Here is a 23,234-nt window from a genome sequence, read left to right on the forward strand (position 1 = left end):
AACGGGGGAAAGAGAGCTGGGGAGAGTGAGGGACATAAATCATGAGAGACTATTGAATACTGAAAATGAATAGTGGACTGAAGGGGGATGGGGAGGGAGGGAAAGGAGTGATGGTCATGGTTGGGGGCACTTGTGGGGAGAAGCACTGGGTGTTATATGGAAAACAACTTGACAATAAACTATTATAAAAAGTAAATAAATAAATAAATAAATAAATAAATAAATAAATAAAATTTAAAAAAGGATAGCCATTCTTCCAAAGTAGATGATTGGAGAATATTAAATGATATAAGTATATAAGTTCCAAACAGAGTGTCACACTGTAGTAAACACACAATTATTGTCCATAATTGGTATAGTTCTTTTGGAAGGAGGAAGGAGGGAGGAGGAAGGAAGGAAGTCAGGAAAGAATTGGAGAAGGAAGTGGGGAAGGAAGGAACGAAGGAACGAAGGAAGGAAAGGGGGGAGTTAAGGAAGGCAGGCAGGCAGGAAAGAAGGAGAGAAGGAAGGAGGGAGGGAAGGAAGAAGACAAGACAGGGAGAATGGAGTAAACCTAACTGCCAGAACTTCCTAACTGTATCTTCTCTACAGTCAGACCCTATCCTTCCTGCCCGTCCAGCATAGCACACTCGATCCCACCACCATGCCTTTATTGGTTTTCTGAATTTTTCCTGAAATTACTGCTATGTGCCAAATCCCTTATCTGTTTAGGTAATGTTTAGGAGGGATCTGTTTTCCCCTCTAGATCTCTCATCAGGCTGGCCTCTTTGAAGAAACCTCCAGGCTCTCCTACCTTCTCACTTACAGTGGTGCTGGCTCTGTGGGGACACATCAGGAGGATGGGGAGAGATAGGTCTTTATTCCTAACTTCTTCCCTGCTCGGTTGCCCAGGCTGGCTGTGTCCTTGACTGAACGCCACCCACCTAATGTTGTGGTCTTTTGTTCTCTGGCTCTGGTTACCACTCCTCCCCTGTCCCCTCAGGTGCTGCTCCGGGTGGTTACTCACATCAGGGTGACTGCGTATTCCTTATTCTCTGCACACAACTTGTATAGCCACTTTAATAAGCCCCCCTAACATTTTCCTGAACTTCCTTCTACGTCGTTAATACTCTGACTAATACACTCCATGCATACCCAGTGGATCAAATCTCAGAAACATTGCACCCAACAAAAGAAGCCCAACACAAAGAGGTGCATATGAAGGTCAAGAACAGACAAAAATAATCCACAATGATAGAAGTCAGAGCTGTGATTGGCTTTGGTTTGGGGTTTGGCAGGAGGGAACTTTCTGAGGTTTTAGAAAAATTTTTTTAATCATGATTGGGATGATGACCAAGTGTCAAAACAATAGTCAAAACTCATTGAACACACAGACATTTATGTGTGTGTAAATTATACCCCAGTAAAAAGTAAATGTATGGGATTACGTACAGATGTCATTACATTGGAATATATTTAACAAAATGTTAAGCACAAGTTTGTGGTGTGGAATAAAAAACCATCTTTCTTGATCTTCAATGCACACATCAACACACATCAAAATCCCATACGACCAGTGTCTTGATGAGCTCCCAACCTTGGTGTCACCTGTGGGTGCCATACCCTTTCCTCTAGCTCCGCGCTCTCTCAACTGTCCTCCACAGGACACTGCTAAATACCGTGTTAACCACTGTATGGTCAGATGTCACACAGGATGTATGATGTTTAGAAACTGGGGTACAGTCCCTGGCACAATACTACACAGAGTAGATGCTTAAAGCTTAAATCCAAAAGTTGGTCTTCACAACAAACAGTTGATGAATTCTTATTCCAAGCTAGGCAGCGAGTTAGATACTGGAAGAACCCATTATTCACTTTTAAAATTGAATCTTATGCACTGAGAAGTCTCCTTGGCCCTTGGAAATTTGGCAAACCTGGCTCAGCCCTCCAAGTTCATGGGCTTATGGAAGAACTGGACCCTCCCACATTCTGTTATTTTTTTTTTACTTCCGTTGTTGTTCCTGTCACCTCAGTGACACCTTTATAACAATGTGGGCTCAGAGGTGTGCTGTTTATGCGATTGCCATAAAAAAAGAAAATCTACTCTCATCGAGCATCACGTGCTGAGTGACTTTATGAAGGATGTTGCGGTGTCATGGTGGACAGTCAGCACTGAATATGGCCTCCTGAGTGTTCTCTGCTTGCTGGCTCATGTCCACCGACTTCCTTTACTTGGATCCCAGCCAGTGACCTTCCCTACGCTGAGCAGCCACCTGGGAAGTAGAATATATTTCCTTCACCCTTCCCCCACCACTATTCCCTTTCCTCACTTTTTTGAAAAAAATTTTCAGGGACTAAGCAAGCCAGGTTATTTTGCCTTTCATATAATTTCCTGAAATTCTCATAAATACATTTTTATCATCTTGTCACAGCTGCTAGGAAAGTATTTCAATCTCATATGGTGGTTCCAATGCAGATTATTTCTCCAGGGGGTGAATAAGGAAAAGACAACAAATAGTGCCCAGTTGTGGCCTCTGGCCATCCCCACCTAACATGGCTTCCCGCTTAAGTGATGGGCAGCTCTCTCTTCTAAGATCCTGTTTGGGGATCTGTTTCCATGGCATAGTCTGGATATGAGATATATCTTGCCCCTTCTACACAGACTTCTTAGCCAGGGTGGGATGCTCGTGGTCAGGGGAAGTTGTCAGGTAGCTGTGAGTATCCAGCTGCCATGGGTGCAGACAAGAATTTCATGCAAATTTGAAGGCAGCTGGATGTGAATTCCCAAGCTGGATCTTCTACATCTGCCTCCAACCTCAGAGCCTGGGTTAATCCACACATCTCTGACCATATACTCTGGGAGCCAAGATCATGAGGGGGTACCTTTTCTAACTTCTTCATTCTCTGACTCAATTTCTAGAGTCCTCACCTAGAATTCATCCTTTTGGTTCAATTTGCTTCAAGATGTCCATCGAGAGTTGAAATGCAAAACAAATGGATGGAGTTCCACACACAAAATGTTAGGTGCCATATTGTATTTTCTTGAATCTATTCCACGTACTTGGGCTCTGAAGGATGCTTTGGGGCAGTTGCCTGGGAAATCACACAAGTACCTGGAGGGAATGGGTGTAGTATCCCTCCAAAGCCTCTGGGTTATTCTCAAGATTCCTTCTGACCAGAATTGAGGAACCTAATATGACCTCTTCTGAGAACTTTGCCTGATTGGGAGTTCAGCTTCTTGCATAAGCTTTGGTTCTGGGACTCTGAACGTAAGCTTCTAGATCTCTGTGAGGATTAGTTCCTGAAGATAGCATTTTCCCTGAAGCTAGCAGTCTACTGTTTCTCCAAATTAAGAATAACTGGGAGGAGAAACTCACAGTCCTTTGTGTAGGCTCAGTTTCTCTAGCTGTGTCTCATGGTCAATCATTACTTTGCCACCTTTCTCTAGTTGGATCTGATCATCCAAACTGCAATCATGAGGGGTTGGTATATAGCTTACTGTAAAAGTCTGAGGAGGTTTTACACCTTGGGGTCTTGTCTCCTTCCTATTGGTGCAAGTTCAGAAACATACCTCGTGGATCATGATACCATCCACATTGCTGTAGGCCAGTGTGAGTCCTATTGGATATTCTGCCCTGCAGACAGAGATTTATGACTTTTGACCTTGCATAATTTCTCATTCTGGACCATGCAATTTTTACATTAGTCACTGTTCTCCACATCTGAGGCCTTCCTTCCTTAGAATATTTCAGTGGCACATTTTCATTGCAGCTCAAAATCCTCCTCTTCAGTCTGGCATTACCTTTTCATAGGTGCCTTATCTAGGCTGGCATCCATGTGTCTATGACCAGGGGACTCCAGGCTTACTTGAAGTTACCCGTTAGCAGAAGACCAGGATCTGGGGATGTTTGTGCCACCAGGAGAAGCAGAAGGTCCTTCTCGATTTTCTCAAGCTGGGAGATCAAGGATTGACCTCTTTTAGAGGTCATTAGAAGCTTCATTAGCCACCAATTTCCAGGGTTACCTCTGGTTGATCAGTTCTTAGGTTCATTTCTTGTTCTTCATTACCCTGAAGATACTAGGGCATACTCTGTATGTATTGCTGTCTACCTGCCTTGACCTGCCTGTTACTCCCTCACAGTTTCATGTTGATCTCAGTATTGCGTCATTGATGTCATCTGACCCAAACATCAACATGGTCCTTGCAGGAATGATCATCTTTCTCAGCTAACCTGTACATCCCATTGGTTGGGCAGTCAGGATAAGGCTGCGCTTGGCTCGCCCTTTCGTCTACATTCCATTGCACTGAGGTCTATTTCTCAGCTTTAGGATTCTAAGCTAGTGCCCCATTGTTGCTCAGCTGTCAATCAGGCTGCTTTTCCTCCTGATATTTGGGCAAATATGACTCAAATAATCAATTTCATGAGCCATGTGAACTCAGAGCTTTTTGCACAATTTCTGTGAATTCTGAACTTGAACCCTCAGAGTCCTCACAGGGACTTCTTTGCTGACTTGGATGCAAATCTTGGCCCATTCACACTCAAACTAAGTTTGTATTCTGCCACTTCTGTGTTCTTTTTGTTTTTTCAGGGGGGTTGGGTAGGGAGTCGCTGCTACAGGCCAATCAGCTTTCCTTATGGTCTGTCCCTCAATTATGCATATGGTTTTCTCTCTTTTTTCAGCTAGGCATTTTAGAATTGGACTTGCAGTAGTCACCAATATTACTTCAGGTTCAATTGTAGGCCATATAGTCAGCATGAAATGGGTTTCAGTTTACAAATAAGGAGGTTGGTTATGATTATTAAACAGTGTTTGGCTTAACAGATGTGATCTAAATATAGATAATTGGGAAAAATGAGAGTTAAATCACTTATTTCCACATTCAGATATTTCCACAAAAAACACATTGGCCTTCCCCTCCCTACTTCTTGAGCTTACATCTTATTAAAATAATTGCATTCTTTTTATTAAGTATTCACAATATTCATGTTGTAAATAAGATTTGTAATATGCCTTAAATAAATAATACATACTAAGTTACAATCAACACTGCCTTCAGTTCAATTTCCCAGCTATTTTAAATCATCACTTAATACAATCCTGGCATTAATACTGAGGTATAAATATATTCCACCCACATTTCTTATGCTAGGGGCCATACTAGCATATATAGAACATATACATGTTCTTTCCAAAGAGTTAGCTTATTAAATTTTCGGAAGCCTGGACATAGTTTCTCATAGGAATTTCTGCTGAAATTTCTTTTCATTAGATATTTAGTAGTAAAGCAGTCATCACTGCCACCATCACCACCATCACTATCATCATTGTCATCACAATAGCCACCACCACCACCACCCCACCACCATCATCAATCATCACCATCACCATCACCATTGCCACCACCACCATTATCATCACCATCACAATCATCACCACCATCATCATTGTCATCACAATAACCACCACCACCACCATCACCACCACCACCAGCACCACCAGGACCATCATCGTCACCATCACAACCACTACCACCATCATCACAATGACGATCACCACCACTACCACTACCATCATCATCACCACCACCACCACCATCATCATCACCATCACCATTGCCACCATTATTATCACTATCACCAATACCAGCACCATCATCACAGTGACCATCACCATCACCACCTCCACCACCACAACCACCACCACTACCACCACCTTTGCTGCCTTTATTTCTATTATCTGTAGACTTATTTTTTAAACATAAGATATCCATACCATTTTGTCTTCTTTTTACTCACCCATTCAATGTTTCCTCAGAGGCTTAAGAAATGTAATTCTTTTTTTTTATTTCCCGCCTTTCTCTCCCTCTCCTCTCCACCCTTCCTTCCTCTTTCCCTCTTCTTCTTTTTCTCCTCCTCCTCCTCTTTCTGGTTTAGAGTGATAACTTATTTATTTATGAAGTATATTTGACACAGAAATGTAATTCTTAACACCCATACAACTAGTCACTCTATCTGAATCTGAAGTGATCAAAACTTTTACTTTTCCTCTGCATTTGCATAGAAAACTTTTTTAGCCTAGGGGTTCAGGTGGCCTGGGTCCGACTGTGACTTTGGTCTGCAGCAGCTGTGTGGCTTTGGCTAAGTTCTCCTTGCCTCACTGTTCTCATCCACATGGGTCTGATAACAAGAGTGCACATGTCAGAGGACGTTTGTGAGGACCAAATGTGCATTATGTGAAAAGCCGTTGGGTCAGTGCCCAGCACAGAGTAAGGTCAAGCCCTTGATAAATATTGTCTCTTATTCTTTTCTCATTTGTAGTCTTATTTTTTGCCAACATCTCCATTAGAAATTGCCATCTAATTCACCTGGCTGCCTGCATGTCTGCGTAGGTAGTGCATTGCATACCCTTAATTCTTTTGATTCTCCAGTTTATGGAGAACTCCTTGGAAATTCTTTACTCCTTGATTTAAGTGGCTTTCCAGGTAGAGAAAAATAAAATGGTTTTGTGTGGAGGCCAGCTTGCCACCTTGCATTAATTATAGAAGTAACAATGGTGCTCCCCAAGAAGGCAGCTGTTGCTTTTGGAAAATTTAGGTGAAGAGTGCTTTGTAAAATATACGTTGTTCAACAACAAGCAATTTTATTTCTTCATAGGGAGATGCAAACCAAGAGTCAACTGAGAACTTAAGAAGTTGTGTAAGGAGCTGTGTGGAATCAGAATGACTGCATTGTCCAGCGACCAACCCAGCTGACTCCCTGACTGAATTTACTGTTAACCAGTACCCCCAGAGCTAACTATATAGCTTACACATCCCAATTAGACAGCGTGAAGTCTGCCAAATTGAATTTCAGTTCTCTGTCACAATTTTTCACTCATCAAATGGAGAGAAACCTCACAAGGATATAAAGTACTTTGAAATGTAAATATAGCTATATATATTTTATTGCACTCTATATACAACAAACTACAAAGTATTTTGCAAGTATCTTATTAAAATTGTGCATTTTCCTTGAAAAAATATAAAGGTCCAGAGATTGTTTTAATTCACATTTTTAGGAAGACTATCTTTTACTAAAAATCAGGAATGGTGGTCTTTGTGAATGAGGGAAAGTCTATTCCAACTTAGGTTTCACTCACATGATAAAGAGACTCCTAGTGAGATTTCTGTATAATATAATGATGTCTTTTCACAGATGCCTTACTTTTCTAAGGTCACCTGTGTAAGCAGGTAAGACCAAGACCATAGACTTTCTCTGTGTGCTGATGAGGTTGTACTTTGGGTGAATTTCATTTTGGATCAGCAAAGACAAAGAGTATTGTATGGTAGAAAGCATGGTGGATTTAAAATGAGCAGACCTGCATTTGTATTTGATTCTCTTGGGTAATCTCAGAGTAAGTAATGAATCTCTCCCTACCTACCACCTTGCTCTTCTCTCCTCTTGCTGATCACTCTGACATGTATTGGATGTCTGAATTATTCAGATACCATCTACTTCTTATTATCAATGGACTCAAATATAACCATTTGTAATTATGACTATAAAAATGATAAACATAACATTTGAAGCTAGTTGTATTGTTTTCCAGCACTTTCATGGAATCTCAAAGATAAATTTCAGGTCAAATCTCAGAGATGTCTGCTTTTTTCTTTGCATATTAATTTAATACTAAACTTTAATTAGAAAATCTGTATCTATTAAAGTAGAATTTTTTTTCCTGTACTTACATTCTATTAAAGATTTAAGAAATTATTCATTTTCAGGGAAAGAAGGACATATTTTAAAAGTACAAAACATACAAAAAAATTGCTATAGTTAGAATTGTGGTCCCCAAATTCATTTGTGGAAACCTTAACCCCTGGCACCTCAGAATGTTACCTTCTTAAAAATGGGGTCATTGTCCGTGTAATTATTTAAGGTAAGATCCTCTTGGAGTAGGGTGGGTTCCTAATCCATCCTTATCAAAAGGGAAAATTTGGACAAAGACACACCCCGGGAGAATATCAAATGAAGATGAAGGAAGAGATCCAAGATTTCCAGCAAACTCACCAGACATAGGGATAAAGGAGCAAAAGGCTGCTAGGAGATTGTCAGTAGAAATACAATTGTTAACGTGAGGTCTCAGATGGAACAAGAAATATGTTCTGTGGAAACTGGAGAAAAGGAGATCCTTGTTAAAATGTGGCAGAGACTTGGCCATAATGTTCTGTTTCTGGAAAGAAAAACCCATAAGCAATGGACTTGGACATTTAGCTGAGGAGATTTCTAAGCAAAGTGTTGAAGGTGTGGTCTGGTTTTTTTTTGTTGTTGCTCATAGTGAAATGGGAGAAAGGAGAACTGAGTTGGTTGGACAACCATCTGCTAAAGAGATTAAGCCTGTGGTTTGTGATCCAATCAACCATTTCAGGGGATGCTGCCAGCTGAGATCAAAGGGGATGGAGATGAGATGAAAATAAGGGAGATGGCTGGACTGGTAGGATTCTGACGAGGGATTGTAGGGTGAGCTTAGGTCCAAGTACAAACTATCATACACTCCCCCCTCCCCACAACCGGGCTCTCCACCCTGGCTGCCCAAGAACAAAGGAAAAGATAGAAAATAAATGATCAAACTGACAAAGTCTCCATCTGCTTACAAACACCTTAGTAATATTGTAAGAAAAGGGTAATCTTATCAATAGCCTACTCTCCAGGAACTTCCTACTACCTTAATGATAATGCTTTGCTAGAGGGGAAAAACAACCTTAGCTTGACAATAGCTAGGCCTCCAGTAATCTGTAAATCTTCTTTAGTGTATGGAAATCCCTTTAAGAAACTTGACTTTACCTCTTGACTTTACCTCTCCCAACTCCATAGTACATAACCAGTCACTCTTCACATGCCCAGCACAGGTTTTTCTACCCATGGGTCCAGTCCCTGTGCTTTAATAAAATCATCTTTTTGCACCAAAGACATCTTCAAGAATTCTTTCTTGACCATTGGCTCCGAACCCCACCATCACCCCCAAACCTCATCACATTCCACAGGCAACACATGGGCTTACAGTGCTGTTCAGCTGTAAACACATGGTCTCTTTCAGGAAAAGAAAGAATGAACCCAGAGCAGTTTGGATGGTGGCAAATTTGCTATGGCCAAAGAGGCCTGCAGGGCTCAGGCCTTCAGCCAGCTGTGGTGTCCATGAGGTTGTTCGAGCCTTCCACTCAGGGCTTACTGAGTCATGGTAGGTCAGAACCAGGTCCAAACTCTCTGCATTCACATTCTCAGTTTGGAACCTAGATTCTGCCCTTGACTCCCATGCAGTTCCCATCTTTGGTGGAATTGGGCCACTTATTTTCATCCCTCTTGATTCTCCTTTGTGTTTCTGTTTTGTGTTGCACTGTCTCAAAGTGGTGTTTGTCATAAGAAGAGAGTCACAGGGTGGAACACCAGTATAGACCTGTTGTTCAAGTGCTCTCACAGCCTGGTGAGGTTGTGATTCTCATTGGACTTGTGTCCAGTAGGACAGACTTTGCTGTGACTAATAACACTTGATGAGGTTCTCTTTCCATCTCAGTTATTTCATTCTGTGTGCTTGGTGTTCATCCACAGAGAGTGTTCTTTCTGTTTTTTTCCTGCTGGGGGTGCCAATTGCTGAGTCTGCATTTGGAGGAGGGTGACCATCAGGTTGGGAGCCTGAGACCTGAAGTGCACAAGCACCACGTTCCACTGACCCCTGCCAGCTCCCATGGGCTTGTCTCAGACATCTCCAGGAAAGTGTCTCTCTTACACATACTTTCATTTTGGTCCCAATTCGTAGCCCGTCTCTAAATGGCATAATTTCACCAAGGGCGACATGGCCTTTTCGTAGCCATAAGATTTGACTGGAACAAAATTGTTCATATGACAGATTCTTTAGGAAAGAAAGGGAATATAATTTCTCAGACCCAATGGGCAGCAATTTTGACTGATGTGCAGAACCCCCAAATGAAATTCTGATTCAAAACTTACTTCCCTAAGAGTGTTTGACCAGAGCTAATGAGCCATTTGACCTCAATAGCAACAGACTAGACTCATTTCCCTAGTAAATCTTCCTCCCTTATGTCCTCTGTTGCTTTCCTATATCAACTTTCTCTTTCCCCTTATCCTCTGGTCTCTCTCTTTCCTCATCTTTGGCAACTCCTCCCTTCCCTTGTGTAGACCCCCTACCATTTTGGTAATGACTCTCCTAGACTCCCAAACACCAGCTGCCTCCTAGGATCCACCTCTCTCAGAAGCCAGCTATTCAGATTACTCTCACACTTTAACCTTGGACCTGGACTGTATTCAATATTTCCTTAAACATAGGCAACTATTCATAGAAGAATTCAGAATGATTTCGGGTGCCTATGACCAAGAGTTACCTGATGTGGCAGTCAGACCTCAGATGGTACATTCTGGATGGCCAAAGATGATTAGAAACTGGAGAGGGATCTCCAAGATACACCTTCCACAATAAACTTGAGAGATTAAAAAAAGCCTAGAAAAGTTAAGTCTCCTAAAAGTCACATCTGAAACATTTCCAATAGAAATTGATCAGACCATAATTTAATCACAAAAAGCAGAGAAAACATGCAACCAAAGGAGACTTTCAGAAAAGACAAAAAAACTCTTTCCAACAATATTCAGGAGTTTTAAAGAAGGCACCAGTGTAACAATGGCTATTTAATTTCATTCTGTCAATGAAAATTAAATCTGAAATTGGAGACCTAATTCAAAAACAAAGTAGAATGGGAAATAGTTCCTTTACTTGAACTATAATACCTGGAAGAGAAATTTGAAGGAGCTTTAGAATGAAAATGAAATAGGGGGTGCCTGGGTGGCTTAGTCGGTTGAGCATCCGGCTTTGGCTTAGGTCATGATCTCGTGGTTTGTGGGTTCGAGCTCTGCATCAGGCTCTGTGCTGACAGTTAGCTCAGAGCCTGGAGCCTGTCTTCAGAATCTGTGTCTCCCTTCTCTGACCATCCCCTGCTCACCCTGTCTCTCTCTCTCTCTAAAAAATAAATAAAATATTTAAAAAAAATTTTAAAAAGAATAAAAAATGATACAGGACCCTGTAAGATGTAATATGTGGAGGCAGAGACCAGAGGAAAGAGAGAGACCAAGTTATGGAGCCTAGAAAGCTTTTATTGGGGTCTGCGGCCCCCGGGTGAGGTTCCGTGACTCGAGTAGGGGTTGAGTCAGGGAAGTTGTGCCCAGTATGGGAGGATGAGGTGTTTTATGGGTGAAAGAGTTCCAGGTTTGGTCTTGGAAGGACAGATTACCAAGTAAGGGCATCTTTGGGCCGTGGCAGGGTGGGCTTGGTTGATCCTTTGTTGGGGTGAGGGGAAAATTGGAGCTTCATGATTGGCTGTTTTCAAATGGTGTGGGACATTCCAGGTCAGCAGGGTGGGGGTTGTTGGTGCATGGAGTTCTTCTCTGACCCACAGCAAAATGGCTGCTTGGTCGCCATCTTAAGGTAACTCTTACAGACCCCAAATAAATATATGCCCTGTAGATCAAATAGCTAGATGGCACACACTTCCCAGTTGATATTCTGACAAGGATGCTTAGAGATATTGTAAATAGAAGGCACACTGGAAAAAAAGATTGTCTCCTCTTGCAAAGTAAAAACAAGACCAAGAAAAATCCTTCAATTAAGATCAGTGAGCATGTTTTGAGGAAAGAAAAAGCACATAATACCCTGTCTTCCTTAAATACTCACAGTGAATTGACTACCTCATCAGTTCCTAGTGGGTACGACTGCTACTCTTTCGATATTAAATTCTGACGTCCTTGCTCAAACTCTTCCTCAGAGTCAACATGCCAACAGATGGTAGATGTTTCAGATAACACACAGCATTTCCCAGTTTCCCAGCTTTTATTGGTAATATTTTGGCCCTTGATTGAAAAACATTTCTTCTTGTTCTATTATAGCACACTTGCACATTTAATAGGGAGAGACTTATTTTGCAAATGGAATGGTTTTAAATTTATTTATTTTGGGGAGAGAAATTAAGAGAGAAAGAGAGCTGGGGAGGGGAAGAAAGAGAGGGAGATAGAGAATCTGAAGCAGGCTCCAGGTTCCGAGCTGCCAGCACAGAACCCAATGCGGGGCTCGAACTCACAAACCATGAGATCATGACCTGTGCTGAAGTCGGATGCTTAACTGACTGAGCCCCCCAGGAGCCCCCCAAATGGAACAGTAGTATGATATGCACAGCAGAGGAACTGTTTCTTGAAGACTCTTCTTCTTATAACTGGATGGTTTATACTTGGGTACACCTTTGCCTTTTCCATTATGTTTGATGTATGTCCCAATTCAAGATCTTGATACCATATTTGACATTCTATGGACTTAAAAATTCCATGGAAATAGGAAGAAAACTGGAGCAGAATCTATTTTCAGAAGGATCCACTAAACTGTTACCCAAATTTCCCTAATAATCCTTGAAGCCAGAGCAAAGGAAAGCCTCCTATCTATAGTTAAAAACCTTCTATTCAAAGCCCTTGTAACATTATGTACTAGCCTTTACGATATTCTAATCTTGCCAGAGAAGACGCCAAATGGACAAAAGGATGTTGATGTGTTTAAAATATCAAAATTATTTCTCACTTTGTGGCAGTACCCAACCTAAATACCAGTGATGTCTTCGATTCCAACTGAAGCCACTTGCTTACTGCATTATGCCTTTGGTCTGTCTTTTTTAGTGTGCCTCTAGGCTAGGATAGTCAGTACCTTCTTGACTTTTCATGATAAGGACAACAATACACCTGAACAAATACACCCCGGAAGCTCACTCAAAGCTTCTCCTATTTTCCTCATGTCCTTCATACTTCAATAATCTAAATTTCCCTTGTGATTCTCATCACTATTCACCCTTGCAACACCCTGACTCCTGCCAATCTCTTGCCCGTGTAAGAGGAAGAGGAACGTCACAATTGTCTTACCTTAGTTAGGGTACCACACTCAGGTTTATTAGAGCCCCCCACTGAGAGCTCAGTCCTAACAGAGGTGCCTGGGTGGCTCAGTTGGTTAAGTGTCCGATTTTGGCTCCCGTCATGCATGGTCTCACAGTTCATGGGTTTGAGCCCCACGTCAGGCTCTCAGAGCCTGGACCCTGCTTCAGATTCTGTGTCTTCCTCTCTCTCTATCACTCTCCCTCTCATGCTCCCTCTTTCCCTCAAAAATAAATAACCATTAAAAAAAAAAAAAGAACTAACCTCACATCATTTGTTTGTGGATCATTCCTCAAAGCTGAAACTGGAAGTTATCAAGAGAATATGCTATTGCCAGTTTAAGCTGTCTTCTAGAACATAGTTCTTAAAGTAGGTAAAATCAACGCAGATGGCAAGATCTATTGCACTTTTTAGAACTTGTCAACTAGCCAAAGAACCAAAAGCAAGCATGCATACAGATAGTCACATATACTTTTGGAGTATTGCTTGACTTTTTAGTGTTTTAGAAACAAAGAAGGTTTCTTATCTCTGCTAGACTTTCTATTAAAAATGTGCAACAAGTTAGGGAACTGATAGACACACTCCCACTTTCTACAAAGGTGGCTAGTATAAAGGTCAGGGCCCATGAAAAAAGAGATAATCTAGAAGCTAAAGAAAATGCTCAAGTAAGATCATTATTACAAACAAGCAGCTTTAACCAAACTCAATTAAGCCCTCAAAGGATTTAAACATATCATTATAAAATACCAATAATTAATCCCTCATTTTGAAAAGGAAGAATGGAAGAAAAATCTGGTTGCACCCTTCACTCTATTTCTGGTATGATGGACATGGCCACTTGGTGGTACCAGATTATTTCAAATAGGTATTAGCTAAATTTCTCTATGAAATGATTCATTTTAGAACAAATTGGTTCCCCTCTTAAATCAATATTTGTGGGGAAACATTCAAGGAAAATCTGAGGTTATCTGAGGTCATACATCTTCTGTCAAGAACATGATCCTGAAAAAACTAAAAAGGGGTGTAGCCAGAAGACAAAACCTCAGGGACCCTTTTGAAGACCTTCAGACGAACACCATGGGATTTGAATATGTTTTAGTTATTGCATGTCTATTTTCAGGATGAGTTGAAGTGTTTACTTGTCAAAACCATAGCCTTTGGTGCACCTGGGTGTCTCAGTTGGTTGAGCATCAAACTCTTGATTTTGGCTCAGATCATGAGCTTAATGTGGAGCCTTTTAAGATTCTCTCTCTCACCCTCTCCCTCTCTCCCCCTCCTCCTTACTTGTGTGCACACACATTCTCTCTAAAAAACAACAATAAACAAAACAAAACCCACCAAAAAAACCCCCACTGCTCTTACAATACTGAAACACTTGCTTGATTCTTTATTTCCAATCTGAGAATATCATGTTATATTGTGTTACCAAATCACAGACTTCATGGCAACCATTATAGAAAAACTCTGTAAGACATTACCTGTTACTCACGAACTACATTGCTCTAACCATGCACGATCTTGAATGATCAAAAGGACCAATGGACCAATGGTATTCTTTTCTTTAAAAAGTTATTTATTTATTTATTTTGAGAGAGGGAGAAAGAGAGAGACAGAGAGAGAGAAAAAGACAGAGAGAGAGAGACAGAGAGAGAGACAGAGAGAGACAGAGAGAGCACTAGTTGGGAGAGGCAGAAGGAGGGTGAAAGAGAACCCCAACCAGGTTCTGTACTATCAGCGTGGAGCCCAATGTGGGGCTTGAACCCATGAACTCAAATCAAGAGTTGGATGCTTAACTGACTGAGCCACCCAAGTGCCCTGGTAGTCTTATTCTAAAACTAGAAAAACTTTTGGAAACCCTTTAGGTCCTTTGGCCAAAGCTATTATGATATAGGCCTTATGGCCAGGAAGCTTATTCCTTCTAAGCCACATTAGTTATCTCCCTATTAATTGGTAACTTGAAGTCTGATGAATTTAAGATTTTATTTCCAATACAAGAATCTGCCAAATTGCATGCAAACCTATTAAAATATTGCAAGTAACCCATGTACTCTACCCAGGCTATCACCAACAGCTAAACATATCTTCCCATGATATCTTCCTGAATAGCTTCTTCATAAACTTCAGTACATGAGGTTTCATTTATTAGAAGAGAAATCAAAGGAAAACAGCTCTTGAATCATTTTGGAAGGGATCACATCATATTCTGTTAGCAGTAAACACAGCAGTGCAACCCAAGGGAGTCAATCTTCGGATTCATGTTTCACAACCAAAGAAGCAATTTAGAGGTGCACACAACTGAAAGGTACCCCCAAAAGAGACCTCAAACTGGGGGTTCTAAGAAATCTCCTAGGAGTCGATCTTCAGAAGACAGCTGACCTTGGGAACAAAGGATCTTTGAACTTCGGATAGTGTAAGTCCCACTCAAGAATGTGGATGAAGATCTCTGGTCTTGTTTCATCTTCATCTGTTCATGGATAATCATTCCTCTTATTTTCTCTAGACTCCTGATTGTTGTCAATCCATATTGGACCTTTTAATGTTTTCTTTCATCTTTGTTATAACTGTTAAGTATGAACCTACTCATATTCTAACACCATTCTTAGATTATCCCAAACAGTACCCATTGCCTTCAACCTGCTGACTGCCAGATATGCCATCCATCATCACTCCCCCACCATACAAACTTCTGGAGCATTCTGGTTTCATCAAATGAGACAGTCATAGCCTAGGCATTTGCATTTGCACCCTGGACAACTGGCCCTAAAACAAGTCACCTTAACTACACTTTAATGCTATGGCTTTGCTAGTGTTCCTGTCTCCTAGAAAAAGAACAATTTATTAAAATATGTTGATCAGACCTTATGGAACCCCAAATTTTGAATTCAACAATCTTCGTAGGATGATAATCTCAAGAGCACCTGAAAGAGACTATAATAGAGATCCAAATGTAACCCAGTTAATATTAAGGCCTTGGATCCAGTCTCATATCATAAACAGCTCCTTTTATCCTGATCTCCATGTGCTCTGCTAGATATTATTTCCTTTACGGCCAGGATGTTTGGTTCTGCTTCCCTCTAACACCTCATGTACTTTAAAAATAGTATTATAAGACTTGTCGGTTCACAGAAGGCTGGGAATTGTGACTCTAATGTGGAGTCCTACACAAAGCCACCCTTGATTGTTCAGGCACTATACTGGGAGGAATTACTGATGCATTGTTTATGTGACTAGTCAGAGCAGTGTTCCCAATGGGCACTAACTCTTGTGCAGGTTAGTAATGTACAGGTTAGTAATGACATCATTTCTGCCCTAGCTAGAATACAGTTTGGTCTCAACTCGTTGGCATGAGTAGTATTGGACATTGCTCTGGATGTTTTCCTTGGTTAGTTATGGTGGAGTCTGTGCCATTACATAAACCTTTTGCTGAACGGGGGTCAATGAAACAGGGTAGAGCACGCTTTGCATTGCCTTGGGGGAGAAGCTACTTGGTTCTGTTAAGGTTGATCCCCATGGCCTACATGGGATTTGTTCCTGTCTTGGATTGGGCAGTTGGGATTTCCAGTTCTGAAGCATTTTACAGAGACTATTAATTGTTTTTGTTCTTGTCATGTTGCTGGTCGGTTGCATTCTATCTAGAGTCTTAAATGGCTCTACGCAGCTGTTATCAGATGGTCCTCATGATGCCATAGTAATAAAAAGGTTAAGAAGATTTCACAACACAGTTGACTATGGAGAAAACTCCACAGTCCAGGATGGTGAGAATATGGATCTCTAGCCTTCTCTGTATTGGTCAGTATCTCATGAGAGGCTATGAGAGGTTGACCAAAAGGGGGCACTGAAAGACTGAATATACAGACATACAATGGCCAGACCATCTATGACAATAGAATTCTGACCCATATCAGCAGCAACCAGTCCAGGGAGCCAAATCAGAATGTGGGCAAGAACTGTCCCAGAATTCTCAGGGCTTGATCAATGACAGCTTTCCTAATTTTTGTTCCCATCCCTGACCTGTTTCTAAGTCAGGACTGACCAGAGAAAGTCAGATATACTCCTCAAACCAATTAAGTCAGATGCCTCACTTCTAGCCAGCTCACCTCCACTGCCCTGTGGCAATAACCTCTCAGCAGGGCATCCTTGAAGACTTGCCTTTTTTTTTTTCACAGCACTGCTCTCCTACACCCCAGCCTGCCTTTGAGTCTCCACCAAACTCAAGTGCTGGTGGCTGATACCTTTGCCAGAGCAAGTTCTGAATAGACAGGCTGTTTGTTCTCGGTTATGTAGTCTTATTTATCTCCACGCTTCCTAGCAATAAAGAATAAAGGGCAATCTCCCTAATTAGGAATAATGTGCATATGGGTCTGGGGGAGGAGGAAAGTCTGGGTAGGAGAGGGAAGAAAAGGGCAGTCTGATTTAGTACAAGACTGAGATAGAGAATATTTTCCAAGTTGCAATTTTCTGTACTTCCAGATAATAACCTTTCTCTAGTCATTGTCTCACACGTGGGGGACAACTGGTACATGTTTGTCAAATGAATGAGTGGCTGGGAGCTTGTTGTCCCCTCCCCCAGCCCCTCCCCCCAGCCGCACTCTCAGAGCCTCTATTGTCTGCAGGATAATACTGAGCTGGAGGGCTGGCCCCCGTAGACCTGGCAAGCTAGTTAAATGCTTTTCCTTCTAATCTTTCTCCTGGTGCTGAGGTTAGGTTCTGTTATTCTCTAACCCCCTCCATTCAAAAAAGGTTGCCATTTAATATTAGATTCTTTCCATTCTAGAGAAAGACCCTGTGTATTTCCAAGGGCAGAAATGATTTAGGAGTATTTTATTTTGAAGACATCATGCAAGGGGTATTTTCAGATTGTTTAAGTCCTAGGATTGTAGTTTTTCCACATGCATGATTTATTCCTGCAGTAAATGATTATAAGCATTTAAGCAAGTTTCAGTAAATGAAGGTAAGTGAAGGCTCTGGTGAAAGGTATGACTTTATATTAAAATCTCTCCCTGGAGACAGTGCACCCGGTTAGACTGAGTGAGTCACCGCTCTGGGCAGGCATAATATAGACCAGTTCACCCCGCCCTTTTTCTCGTCTTCTGCTCCCCTGCTATTTTGTTTCTAATCATTCCTCCCTTATTTATTTTTTTCTTGTGACTGTTTTCTCACCAACTATAAACACACTTTTTGTTTGTTTGTTTATTATAAAAAGGGAACATCTGTCTCAACTTTCCCAACTTTGGTCACATTTCTCCGCAACTACCTTTCCTGATGCTACACACCTCTCTTTCCCTCGGTGCTATTTTAAGCTTATCTTATGACGATTTGATCAGGAGGCTAGGAGAACTAGGTCTGTTGTGCACATGGGTTAGCACAGTGCTGGCTCAGCAAATACTTACGGAATTAGTGGAATAGAAGCACTGAAATAGTCTAATTGCCCATTTTGTATCTCTTCCCTTAGGCAATGCTGCTTTCTTAGAACCAGGGGTGAGTAGTTTCATCATGCCGCACATTGGACACGTAATAAATGTTTGTTGTTGAAACGAAACGGTTCTATGTATCCAGCATTATTATACCATCGCTGGCGGAAGCATGAACCAAATAAAGTGCCAACATGGCCGACCGAAGAGAAGCCAATAATATATTACAAGGGAAAGATGAGGCCAAATCAGAGAAGCCTCCTCTATTTCTCGAAGAAGATGAGTGTTTAACTCAAGGGTTCGTTGACCTTGAGTGGCACTGGATTAATTGTCCTTTTGCTTTCTAAGGCAGTTTGATAATCGGATTTGTAAATTAACGAAGGAACTAGGAAATTTTTATTATAATGTCGTGGAAACCTTGGTCGAAGGATGAGACCTGGCTTCTTTCTGTTGTGTCTTCAGCTAAAGATGGACAAAAATATTGTACTCTCAGTGCTGCAATGTTCTCGGCTTAAATGAAGACTTGGGAACAAAAAAATCTCTTAAATTTTTAACCTTAAAATCCTCTGTGTCTTATAAAATAAGACAAGGTGTTATTTTTTTAAATGTTCATTTGTTCATTTTTGAGAGAGAGAGTGAGCAGAGGAGGGGCCAAGAGAGAGGGAGACAGAATGCCAAACAGGCGCCACACTGTCAGGGCAGAGCCCGATGCAGGGCTCCATTCACAAACCATGAGATCATGGCCTGAGCTGATACTGGGAGTCAGATGCTTAACTGACTGAGCCACCGGTTGCCCTAGACAAGGTATTATGTTTGAATTTTCATTTATTTTACTAATTTCAGCCATGCATTCTTGAGAGTTTTATTTCATATTCTGTAAAAGTTGAACACTTCCCAAAGTATTTAAAAGACAAAATAATACTGACCTAAAATATGGCCAACAAAGCTAAAATCTGTTAACATTCTCTCTATTTTTATAGCTACCCAGTCATTCCAGGCTAACTCATCATGATTATGTCTTACTTCTCATGAACATATATGTTGATTAATTGTGCTCTTCCCGAATTCTCTAATTATTTATATATAATACATTTTATGTGTGCAGTAAGAATTCTTTTTCTCCAACCCATTACAGAGACATGGTGATATAATGTAGACTTGTATATCTGATGCATGTGGGTTCAAATCCGAACTCTGGCACTCAGTAGTTGTTTTATGATGACAATTTACTTACTGGCTTTAAGTGCCATTCCTTCCTCTCATGAAGGACAATATGATATCTGTACCCTATTGTGGTCTTTCTAAGGATTAAAAGCATTAATGCTGAGTCCCTGGGAGTGGCTGTGACCAAGTTCCCATTATGGTCCTAGCAACTGTAGTTCATAGTAGTTTTCAGTCGATAAACTCTTCAACTTTCTACTATATTCAGGAAGTTTCTTGAATCAAACAACTCTTTCATCTTTGTAATGCTATCTCCCTATAATCTACAATTGTCAAAGTCGGAGCTTAACATTGGTTGGAATGAAAGACAGCTTAATACTTGGGAAGAATATGGGATGGAAGGGTGTTTTCTTTAGGTCAGGGAATTAAAAGGGGGATCAGACCAATAAAACGTAAATGGTATGGGGAACACGGAAGATGGGAGACTTCCCATGAAGGATGAAATACAACAGTGGCCTGTGCTCTCAGGGTAGACTGAAAAACAATTCTACCATTAAAACACCTCTGGCTCATCTCGGGAAGGTGGCAGAATTGTAAAATTGTTGTGCATTATTTCCTGGTAAATCACGATGGAAATGCTATGAATTTGTGTGGGAGAGCTTAAAGGATTCATCATGGTTTATTCCGTTACAATAAACACCAAAGAAAGTAATAATGGTCTGCCATTTATTATGTGGTATCGTCAACCTTTTTATACGTTAGACGGGATCTCTACAGGCTTGCTAATGGTATATAGGCCATAAAACCTTTACACAATAATGTTTAACTGTATCTGAAATAGTGCAATCTCCTGGTGGTTGCATAAGTGGGATGATTCTTAAATCTTCTCCAGGAGAATACCAGAGGTGCAACTGAAGGCTTCTGGGAATTTTTTTCTTTTTCCGAAGATGACAATCAACTGACAAATACTTGTTGCTTGTGTGTGATTTATAAGGCTTCGTCCTGATCACATATGATAGTATGTATGTATGAGCAGTCATGACTACAGTGGGGACTTCAAATTAACAAGGCAAACAAAAACTAAAACTGAGGCTAAGGTATGCAAACTCCCAAAATCTGAACTGAACTTCCTTGTTAGGCTTTATTTTGTTTTGCTTTAATTGGATCTCTGATCAAATTTACTATTTATTTGTTTATTTATTTAAGTTTATTTGTTTTGAGAGAGAGAGAGAGAGAATACCTGTGTGCATGTGCTCGAGTGGGGGAGGGGCAGAAAGAGAGGGAGAGAGAGAATCCCAAGCAGGCTCCACATCATCAGTGCAGAGGCCGATGCAGGGCTCGATCCCATGAATTATGACATTATGACCTGAACCCATGTCAAGAGTTGGATGCTTAACCAATGGAGCCATTCAGGTACCCTGCAAATTTACTTTTTAATTAACTTCTGGAAAACCAGTGTCAGTGCATTGAGAATGAATAGACAGGAATTGTTTAAATAGTTTCACTAAGGAATCTGAAATGAACAATGTTTTGTCACATGGAAGTGACAACCACTGGTGTTTTGTGCCCCCCCCCCCATCCCTTTCTGGTTTCATGCTTCCTCCTCTCCTCTTTGTCTTCATCTTTTTCTTTCTCCAAGTTTGAGATATGCTTTGTCTTCATCAAATGAATGGCAGTGTCATAAAATACAGCAGTCCTTAGGCAGAAAGGAATTGCAGAGTGTCTTAAGATCCACACCCATAGTTTCAGATTCAATTGCCCTTGAAAAACCCATAGATGATTGTTGGTCTGGTTCTTAAACCTTATTGCCTCATTTTCAGCTGAAGCAGTAATAAGGAAAGGTAAATTTCTATAGGGGAGAATGCCTACAAAAATTACCTTGCTGTAGGTTATACAGTAGGGTCTATTCCTAGAATTAGAGAAAGGTTCAATGCCAACTGCCCATGCATGTATGAAGCAATCAGTACACATAACAGTCTCATGATTCCGTAGCTTGGAGTGTAATGCATGAGTGATTGATCTCATTCTGGACCAAAATTTACTCTCTATCTGTATTTCTTCCCAACGGGATGAATACTGATCAGTGGGGGAAATCGAATGCTTCCTTCATTTTAGCACACTTGGGCAGAGCAATGCAGTGTAGAACATGATTCAAAGCATGTAGTTTCTACGTAAAAATGAAACTTGTTACACCATCCTACGCCTAATACATTAAACTGTTCCTGTGTCAAATGAAAAATTCTGCTGTGAGTAATGAGCAGAATTTACAGAGAACTTGGCTGAGGCTGTGCACAAAGACCCGGAATAAGGAGCTGAAGATGTCATCATTCTGGCCTGGGGCCTCTTGCAGCTATCAATCAAAATGAGTCCAGCTGGAATGTGGAAGGGTTCCCGTGGATCATTTCGATCAGGAGAATCGTCCCATAGCTGTGACTGTCTCCTGGATTTTAAGCACTGGAAACGAATTCCTTTTGCTCTGCAATGGCAGAATGATCTGTTATTTTTGCAAATGCATTGCTCACCTCAGCAGAATAGAAAGACGTTGTCTGAAGATGGGTCAGGGTTAGTCCAGTGTAGAAAAATTCTGGAAGGTGGTTGCTGTTGAAGGTGTTACCAGGAAATTTCTAGTGACACAAGCCACTGTGGGCTGGATGCCTGCCAGTCCGTCTACCTTAGAGGGACTCGCAGGTACCAGAGCTGTAGCAGCAGCAAAGTCAGCCCGAAAATTAACATGGACCTCTTTTGGAAAAAATGCATAACAGACTGGTAATGTCCGTATGATTATTGTCTTTTTATTTCAGAGGATAGTGACTGTAGGTTTATTTTATAACCTGAAAGGAACATGTTATACTCCCATGAGACCCTCTCTGGGGGGAGAGGCAAATCACTCACCCTCTCTGAGCTGCAGTGTCTCTATCTGTTAAGGGAGCAAGATAAACTTTGTAGGTAGTGATAATATAAGGAGAGCATAGGGCCTAATAGATAATCAATACATTTCAGCTATTATAATTAAGAAAAAATTTGTCTGGTAAATGAAGAATGCCAATTAAATTCCAGGGAAAATGTAAGTCTATGTTAAGATACCTCCATGACACCATTTATGTGCCATTGATTTGACCATGTAAATAATACCAGTAAATAGAGCCTTTTCTCACAACAAATAAGTTCATAAGGCAAAGCTTAACCAGACTTCATCCACATGTATTTGAAAGTATTTTGTAAATCTGAGCCTTGAGAGAGGCAGTGGAGGGCTGGACCCAGCTGCCTGGCTCTAAATCTCACCTCTGTTATAAACACCCCATATACTCTGGGAGTATAACAGAGACGGTGAGTCTTAGCTCAGTAATCTGAACCCAAGCTCTTCATCTGAGAAATGGGGAGAATCATAGTATCCATTTCTAGGATGACAATTAGGATTAACCACAATCTGTGTAGACCATGTAAAGCTAGAAAGTACTCAACATATGCTTATTATTTTAAGTGTTTGTAGTTTGAGTTAGAGAGATTTGGGCAATAAGGAAGTTATCAGAGTCTACCCTGATAATGTATCCCCATCCTGTGTCTTGGGGTATTTCAAGAGGTCACTGATCAGTGAATGAGATAGACAGCCATTAAATTTAACCCTTTTTAAGTGTCACAGGTGATTAAGACTTTTCCCTTCCATATCTAACATTAGAAAAGATACTTAGGCTATTACATAGATAATTAATATAAAGATTGATTTATAGGG

General features: G+C 40.9%; 1 long non-coding RNA gene across 2 annotated transcripts in view; it reads left to right on the forward strand.

Annotated features, from left to right (window-relative positions):
- LOC115287917 overlaps positions 1 to 18,467 on the forward strand; it is a 59,870-nt gene extending 41,403 nt beyond the window's left edge. For both annotated transcript variants that reach the window (XR_003906717.1, XR_003906716.1), the window contains exons 3-4: positions 6,636 to 6,901; positions 18,385 to 18,467. This is a non-coding gene — a long non-coding RNA (uncharacterized LOC115287917). The remainder of the gene's footprint in view (positions 1 to 6,635; positions 6,902 to 18,384) is intronic.
- The last annotated feature ends 4,767 nt before the right edge of the window (positions 18,468 to 23,234 follow it).

Source organism: Suricata suricatta, chromosome 3 (assembly GCF_006229205.1).
Source record: "Suricata suricatta isolate VVHF042 chromosome 3, meerkat_22Aug2017_6uvM2_HiC, whole genome shotgun sequence".
Taxonomy (NCBI): Eukaryota; Metazoa; Chordata; class Mammalia; order Carnivora; family Herpestidae; genus Suricata; species Suricata suricatta.